Here is an 8,895-nt window from a genome sequence, read left to right as displayed (position 1 = left end):
GGTATAGATTCTGTGACTCCTTCGGTGGAACGCTGGACACGGCCAAGACGTGGCACATCCTCAACGCCATCCTGGACCCCACCAAAACCAAAGGAGGACACAGGGCTCTGGAACGGTTACTACACACCTACCCAGGTAGCCAACAAGACCTCATCGATGCCATCAAGTCCAAGTGCTATGGAGATCCCACTCCCACACAAGCATGTAGAACACCCTACACAGGACAACCCAACCCGCTAATGGACGAACCTATCACCGAAAACGAAATGAGAGCGGTCATCGCAGCCGCCACCCGTAACACAGCGGCGGGCACGGACCAGATCACGAATTCGATGATCAGAAACCTGAGCGACAAGCCTATCTCCGCGCTCACGGCCTTTGTCAACCAACACTGGGAACAAGGTACGGTGCCGGCGATGTGGAAACACGCACGAATTATCATGATCCCCAAACCGGGCAAGAAATTGGCAATTGAAAACCTTAGGCCCATATCGCTCACGTCCTGCCTTGGCAAGGTGTACGAAAAAGTTATAAACGCGAGACTACAGAGACACTTGGAAGATAACAAACACCTGCCGGACACCATGTTCGGTTTCCGCGCAGGCCTGTCCACACAAGATGTGCTACTCCAAATCAAGGAAGAAGTCCTCAGTAACGTTTCCCGCAGCGGCGAACACGCCCTCCTAGCAATCGACATCAAAGGGGCTTTCGGCAACGTCAGCCACCAAGGAATCCTAGAAGGGCTGGCCAACACCAAGTGCGGCGAGCGAACGTACAAGTATGATCAGAGCTTCCTGAGCCACCGCACGGCGGAGCTGAAGATGGGAGAGATCCAGACTCCAGTGTACCACCCTCCCAACAAGGGCACACCACAAGGTGCTGTCATCTCTCCCACGCTGTTCAACGTCACCATGATCGGTCTCGCAAGCAGACTGCAGGACGTAGCAGGTCTTCGGCACGCAATCTACGCAGATGATATAACACTCTGGACCAGAACAGGGTCCCTCGTTGAAAAAGAAAAACGGCTGCAAACTGCAGCAAATATCATCCAGGAATACGTCAACCAACAGGGACTACAATGCTCCCTCGAGAAATCTGAGCTCCTACGAGTCTGGCGAGGCCGGGGTAACCACACAGTCCCCACAGACCCAACAAGAAGACTCGAGGTACGCCTCAACGGGGGCCTCATACCAGAGAAGCCATTGCTGAGGGTGCTGGGCATGTGGCTGCAGTCCAACCAGCGGGCCACACACACCCTTACACTCCTCAAAACCAGTGTCAAGGCGATATCACGCATGATCTCCCGCGTAACATCCAAGAACAGAGGCATGAAGGAAAGCGACACCCTGCGACTGGTCAGTAGCCTGGTGGTGAGCAGAATCACATACAGCCTGCCTTACTACCACCTCACACAGTCCGAGACGAAGCAGGCCGACACACTTTTAAGGATGGCTGTGAAGACCGCTCTCCGCCTGCCGATGAGTACATCAACTGAAAAATTATTGGCGCTAGGGTTGCACAACACCCTCAGCGAACTGGCAGAAGCCCATTACGTCTCGCAACAACAGAGACTTGCGCGGACTCGCACGGGCCGGCAGGTCCTACAAACCTCCGGGTTCCCAGCAATAACAACACGAACCGAAGAAACCTGTTCCATACCTCGTCACGTCCAGGACAGGTTTCACGTTGCCCCGATACCACGCAACATGGACCCTAACCTACACTCCGGCAGGAGGAGAGCAAGGGCCCAGTACATGGAGAAAGCGTTCAGATTCAATACCACGGCCCGTTTTACGGATGCTGGCATGTATGGCACGAACAAGAAGGGCGCAGTTGCAGTGGCATGCGACTACCGAGGCCACGTTACCTCCGCTGCATCGACCCGCCCCTGCACGATTACGGAAGCCGAGGAGCTGGCCATCGCGTTAGCCATCCGCGAGGGCCTACACGCCAACCAAATACTGACGATCCTCACGGATTCCCAGCAGGCCTGCCGCAACATCCTACAGGGAAGAATTGGAAGACCTGCTGAACAAGTCCTAGCCGGAATACTCAAGGAGGACCCTGAGGACTTCCCCACCCAAACCATCATCTGGATGCCGGGCCACACTGGCATCACGGGCAACCTGCAGGCCGACAGAGCAGCTCGAGGATTCGTACATAACCGAGCACTCAACACGCCGGCTGCAGAAGACTTGGACCCTGTCGACCTCGAGTATTCAGCCATCGTGAACTACCGCAGAGGGCGTCGCTTGCGATATCCACCACCCCATCGAAATCTAAACACAGAAGATGCCGCTGCCGGGCGTAGGCTCCAGACAGGCACTTACACGAACTTACACATATTACATAGGATACACCCCACAGCCTACAGGGACGAATGCCCATGGTGTGGGGCCACACCAACCCTATACCACATTACGTGGGAGTGCGCACTACACAACATAGAACACCCAGACACGAACACCACGAGGGAGCAATGGGAGGAACTGCTGTCCAGCTCGGCCCTCGACGACCAGCTCAAGCTGATAAAGAGAGTTGAGAAGATGGCAAGAGCCAGCGGAGCCCTGGACTAAGAGCCCCGACCATTAGCTGTTTTTTTATTATTATTTTAATAAAGTTTATCTATCTATCTATCTACCTACTCTCCTAAAACACCAGGCCAACGGAAACCTGACTGATTGCTCCCGCTCTCACGCGCCATATGCCACAGAAAGCACACAACGTTCGCCAGTCTTCTATCTCCTGTGGAGACCTGCTGATGTACCTCTCATATTCTTCCACCATGGGGAGAACAATTATCCACTGAGAAACAAGTTTCTTCAAAGATGTGAGAACGCCGACAATCCAGCGCAGTAGTGAGAAATCTTTCACATCTATCGGAACACTTCAGATAAGTGCTCTTTCACTGCACAAATGATCTCTCGAGGCTCTATAGGATTTCCTCGCAGGCAGTGGCTTGATAAGTTTCTCTTAAACAGCACTTTACTTTCTAAATTCTCCTATGTTCCCATGGCCTGTTCATGATTGTGTTCTTGTATACTTATAACTTCGTGGACTTTGGCAGTGTGAGAAGAGGTTTATTGGCGGCTCCTAAGGCAAAAGCGCGGCGACCGGGAACGGCGAGACAGCCCGAAGCACTGTCCAAAAAAGGCGACAGTAATCAACAGCGCGAGCGGGGCCGAGCCGCGCGTTGGCGATGTGTCTGTGCCGCGAGGCGCGTCTTCTTCTTCACAATCTCCCCCCGGACAAAAAGAGCCATCCTGGCGCCTTAAGAATCAGGAGGCAGAGGGTCGTGGTAGGGCTTGAGACGCGAGACGTGGACAATGTCACGTCCACGCCGGCGCAAGGCTTAAGGTGGTGACAGTGGCTCGATCAGAAAATTCACCGGAGATGTTTGCTCCAAGACTCGGTAAGGCCCTTCGAATTTTGGGACGAGTTTCGAGGAAAGCCCCGGAGTCTGGAAAGGCACAGACAACCACACAAGAACGCCTGGAGCGTAGGTGGTGTTCGGAAGCGTGTCGGTGCGGTTTTCTTTCTGGCGCTGCTGTTGCTCGGCCGTAAAGGAGCGCGCTAGCTGGCGGCATTCTTCGGCCTGTCGGGCGACGTCGGACACAGGTAGACACTCGGAGGCGTCAGAACGGTATGGAAGGAGCGTGTCGATGGTATGCGTAGGCTGGCGGCCATACAGGAGGAAGAAAGGTGAAAATCCCGTATAGTGGCCTGGAGCGCGGTGTTGTACGCGAACGTGATGAATGGAAGGATGCGGTCCCAGTTACCATGATCAGATGCCACGTACATCGACAGCATGTCACCAAGTGTGCGGTTAAATCGCTCTGTGAGTCCGTTAGTCTGGGGATGGTATGCCGTGCTTGTCCGATGAATAATACGGCATTCCGAGAGCAAACGTTTGACGACTTCGGAGAGGAAGGCGCGACCGCGATCGCTGAGGAGTTCTCGAGGTGCGCCGTGTCGAAGCACGAAGCGATGTAGAACGAAAAAGGCTACATCCCGTGCCGTAGCACTTGGTAAAGCAGCAGTTTCGGCGTAGCGTGTCAAGTGGTCAACAGCAACTACGATCCACCGATTGCCGTCTGGAGTCATAGGAAGCGGGCCATATAGGTCGATGCCGACGCGATCGAAGGGTGTGGTAGGGCACGGGAGCGGCTGCAAGGCACCAGACGGGCGTAAAGGCGGCGATTTGCGGCGTTGACAGTCAAGACAGCACCGAACAAACTTTTGTACAAAATTGTACATGCCGCGCCAGTAGTAGCGGTGGCGAATTCGTTCGTATGTCTTGAACACTCCGGCGTGGCCACACTGTGGATCGTTGTGGAAAGCGGCACATAGTTGTGACCTTAAGCTGCGGGGAATCACCAGAAGCCACCGACGGCCTTCAGGAGAGTAATTGCATCGGTGGAGCAGCTGGTCACGAATGGCAAAATGAACTGCTTGGCGTCGGAGGGTTCGGGATACAGGGATAGTCGATGATCCAGAAAGATAGTCGAAAAGAGAAGCGATCCACGGGTCACGACGTTGTGCGGTGGCAAAGGAGTCCATGTCGAGAGATGAGATGGAGTGTGCGGAAGTTGTTCCGCAGGCCGAGTCTGGAGGTAAAGGTGAACGAGACAGGGCGTCGGCGTCGGAGTGTGTTCGCCCACTGCGGTATACGACGCGAATATCGTACTCCTGGATGCGTAATGCCCAACGGGCTAGGCGGCCAGTGGGATCTTTCAAGTTGGCAAGCCAACAAAGCGCGTGGTGATCTGTGACCAAGTCGAATGGGCGCCCGTACAGGTATGCTCGGAACTTGCCAAGTGCCCATACTAAGGCCAAGCACTCTTTTTCGGTCACGCTGTAATTGGCCTCAGGCTTCGTCAGCGTGCGACTCGCATAGGCGACTACGTATTCGGGGTAGCCTGGCTTTCGTTGGGCGAGGACGGCGCCGAGACCGACCCCGCTGGCGTCTGTGTGTACCTCAGTTGCAGCCGATGGGTCGAAATGGCGAAGAATAGGTGGGGAGGTGAGAAGACGACGCAGCGTAGCGAAGGCGGAGTCACATGCAGGGGACCAGGAGGAGAGGGTGGTGTCACCGCGCAGAAGCTGAGTCAATGGCGCCATGATCGATGCGAAATTCCGAACAAAGCGCCGGAAATATGAGCATAGGCCCACAAAGCTCCGAAGTTCTTTGATGGTCTGAGGCTTCGGAAACTCAGCGACAGCTCGAAGTTTTGCAGGATCGGGTAGAACGCCGTGCTTGGACACAACGTGGCCTAAAATGGTGAGCTCTCGCGCGGCGAAGCGACACTTCTTGAGGTTGAGTTGGAGGCCAGCGTTCGTTAGACAGGTCAAAACAAGTCTGAGGCGGAGCAGGTGAGTCGGAAAATCAGGCGAGAAAACCACGACATCGTCGAGGTAACACAGACATATCGACCACTTGAGGCCACGCAGCGTGTTGTCCATGAGTCGTTCAAAGGTGGCAGGGGCGTTACAAAGCCCGAACGGCATTACGTTAAATTCATATAAGCCGTCAGGCGTAATGAATGCGGTTTTCTGGCGATCGGCTGCAGCCATCGGTACCTGCCAGTACCCCGAACGCAAGTCAAGGGGCGAGAAGAATTCTGCTCCCTGAAGACTGTCGAGGGCGTCGTCGATGCGCGGCAAAGAATAGACGTCTTTGCGCGTTACCTTATTTAGGCGACGGTAGTCGACGCAAAAGCGAATAGACCCGTCCTTCTTGCGAACTAGAACGACAGGCGATGCCCAGGGACTGTGCGAAGGTTGAATAACGTCACGGCGCAGCATATCTTCGACGTGGGTGGTAATGACACGACGCTCTTCGGCCGAGACGCGGTAGGGTCGTTGACGTAACGGCTGATGTGAACCGGTGTCAATGTAGTGCTGCACTTCCGACGTGCGGCCCAAGTGAGGTTGTGAAACGTCGAATGAACTTCTAAAGTGGTGCAGGAGATCAAGAAGGTCGGCGCGTTCGGCAGGTGTGAGGGTATCGGCGATGGCACTCGAGAAAGCATCCTTGGACGTCTCTTCAAGCGCGGAAAGCGAAGACGACTGGCCGGAGTCGACATCAAAAGAGTCTCCGGGGACGTCAACCAAAGACGAAGAGTCGAGGAGTTCCACGATGCCAAGGCATTCACCAACGAGCAATGCAATAGGCGCACAGAGGGGATTGCAAAAGTATATATTGCTACAGCCGCCAGCCATGTCAAGTGTTGCGAAGGGTAGTCGGAGAGATTTACGGCTCATGAAGACGTCGGAAGGTGTGAAGAGGACCGTGGCATCAGTGATGGCATCGCAAGAGACGGGTACGAGTGCGAAGGAGCCAGGTGGAATATCTGTGTCCTCGCGCACGGTAAGTTTAGAAGGGCGGTCACAATCTTCGTGCAAGGGTGCGTCACAAGGGGAAAATTCAACTTCGGCGCGTGCGCAGTCGATCACGGCTTTATGACGGGATAAGAAGTCCCATCCGAGGATGACGTCATGCGAGCAGGTGGGAAGAACAATGCACTCGACTATGTAAACAATGCCGTGAATAAGCACACACACAGTACAGGCTGCGTGCGGAGTGACGTGCTGAGCGCTTGCCGTACGAAGCGACAGTCCAGAAAGCGGCGTGGTCACCTTGCGCAGCGAACGGCACAGTTTGGCGGCTATCACAGAAACGGCTGCGCCGGTATCCACAAGAGCGAATGCAGGAACACCTTCTACACTAATTTCGACCACGTTAGCAGGACAGGCGCGAGGACTTAGGCAGTTCGAATGGGGCGCAGTTCTTGCCTCTTGAACTGCGACGGTCAGTTTTCCTGGTCAGGTGGTGCGGGTCGCCGACGCATTGGGGAGAGCGAGCGTCGGCGAGGGGATGGCGAGCGACGCGAAGGAAATTCTGGAAGGTCAGCACGAGCATACGGTTGGTGGGAAGGAGTGGCGTATTGGCGAAAGGGCTGGCTGCCGTACTGGAAGGGCCGAGAGGCGTCGCCGAACGCTTGAGGCCGACGGCGGCAATATCGGGCGACGTGTCCAGGAGTGCAGCAAGAATAGCAGATGGGACGATTATCAGGCGTCCTCCAAGGATTAGCTCTCGGTGCGGTCCAAGATGAAGCATGGGCTTCCGGTGGCACCGGTTGGGAATGGGTCGCGAAAGACGCAGGCGGAGGCCTGCGTACTGCCTGCGCGTACGTAAGAGGCGCAGCCACAGGCAGGACTGGCTGCGCATAGGTGGGAGGAGTCGCGACAGGCTGCACTGCCAGAGCAGAGTTGAGATTCGTGGCTGCAGGCGGCTGATGGTGTGCGGAAGGGACAACTTGAGCGACCTCTTCGGAGATGAGAGTGCGGAGCGTGTTTGGAAGACGGGAGGTGGGCTCCTGAGTGAAGGGGACTAAAGAAAGTTGGCGGGCAACTTCCTCACGCACGAAGTCCTTGACCCGTTGAAGTAATGAGCATGAGTCGTACATGCTGTCAAGGCTTGCCACCAAGTCGTCGCTGCCCAGAGCACACCGAGTCGAAGCGCGTTGCTTCCGTAACTCATCATAACTTTGGCATAGGCTGACGACTTCGGACACAGTGCGCGGATTCCTGGCTAGAAGCATCTGGAAAGCGCCGTCATCGATGCCCTTCAGTATATGGTGAATTCGCTCAGCTTCGGGCATTGCCGCGTTGACTCGTTTACACAGGTCCACGACGTCTTCAATGTAGCTCGTGAATGTTTCTGCCGTCTGCTGTGCTCGGGCGCGCAAGCGTTGTTCAGCGCGCAGTTTGCGAACAGCGGGTCGGCCGAACACTTCTGTAAAGGTTGTCTTGAAGATTGACCATGTGGGTAAGTCACTTTCGTGGTTGTGAAACCAGAGTTGGGCAACACCAGCCAGATAAAAGATGACGTGGGTTAACTTCGCTGGATCATCCCACTTGTTGTGCGCGCTCACCCGTTCATATGACGCCAACCAGTCTTCTACGTCGTCGTCGTCTGCACCGCTGAAGATCTTGGGGTCGCGTTGTCGTGCAACGCCGGTGCAAGTGACGGACTGTGGCGTCGGCGCCGTTTGGGATGAGCTGTAGGTCATGGCGGGCGATAGCGTTCTGGATCGCAGCTCCAGGGTTACAAGCGACGGGGTTTGAGTCCCAGCACCTCCACCAATTGAGAAGAGGTTTATTGGCGGCTCCTAAGGCAAAAGCGCGGCGACCGGGAACGGCGAGACAGCCCGAAGCACTGTCCAAAAAAGGCGACAGTAATCAACAGCGCGAGCGGGGCCGAGCCGCGCGTTGGCGATGTGTCTGTGCCGCGAGGCGCGTCTTCTTCTTCACAAGTGTTTTGTTATTTCGTTACCTTTATTCCTCGCCTTTCTTTATTTCTTTCTTAGCTACAATTCTGGGATAGCAGGGCCTTTCTGTGGTGAAACTTCCCATGTTTCATAGCTGTGAAGAAGCATTGCGCTACATAAACAGTAAAGATACGCTGTCACCACCCTGTGACTTACGCTCTCACAGAGAATGGTGCGTAAGGAATCATGCCATGTGTGACAAAAAAATGCATGTAGCACTACTGAGACACTCTTACCAGTAATTACGCATTAAATTATTGTCATCACCTCGTGTAGTTCCTAGAACGCAGTGTCATTTGCGTCGAGGTTGCTGCACCTGCTGCTCGTGTGTTGTGATGTTACCATCATCTCAGGTATTTTCAACTTGCCTGGAATGCGGAGGTGCAAGATAGTATGGCATATGGCATACGCATATTAGAGAGTGTGACTCCACAGTATAGATGCCGCAGAGCAACTCTGAAGCTGGCGACTCAATTTCTACAGAAGCAAAACAGTAAAAAACACACTGGCAATGGAATGACAGTTAATGCATTCTGATCTGCTAAAGAAACTACGCAATGCC

This window comes from Dermacentor variabilis, chromosome 2 (assembly GCF_050947875.1).
Source record: "Dermacentor variabilis isolate Ectoservices chromosome 2, ASM5094787v1, whole genome shotgun sequence".
NCBI classification, from domain to species: Eukaryota; Metazoa; Arthropoda; class Arachnida; order Ixodida; family Ixodidae; genus Dermacentor; species Dermacentor variabilis.
This window is presented reverse-complemented; position numbering follows the sequence as displayed.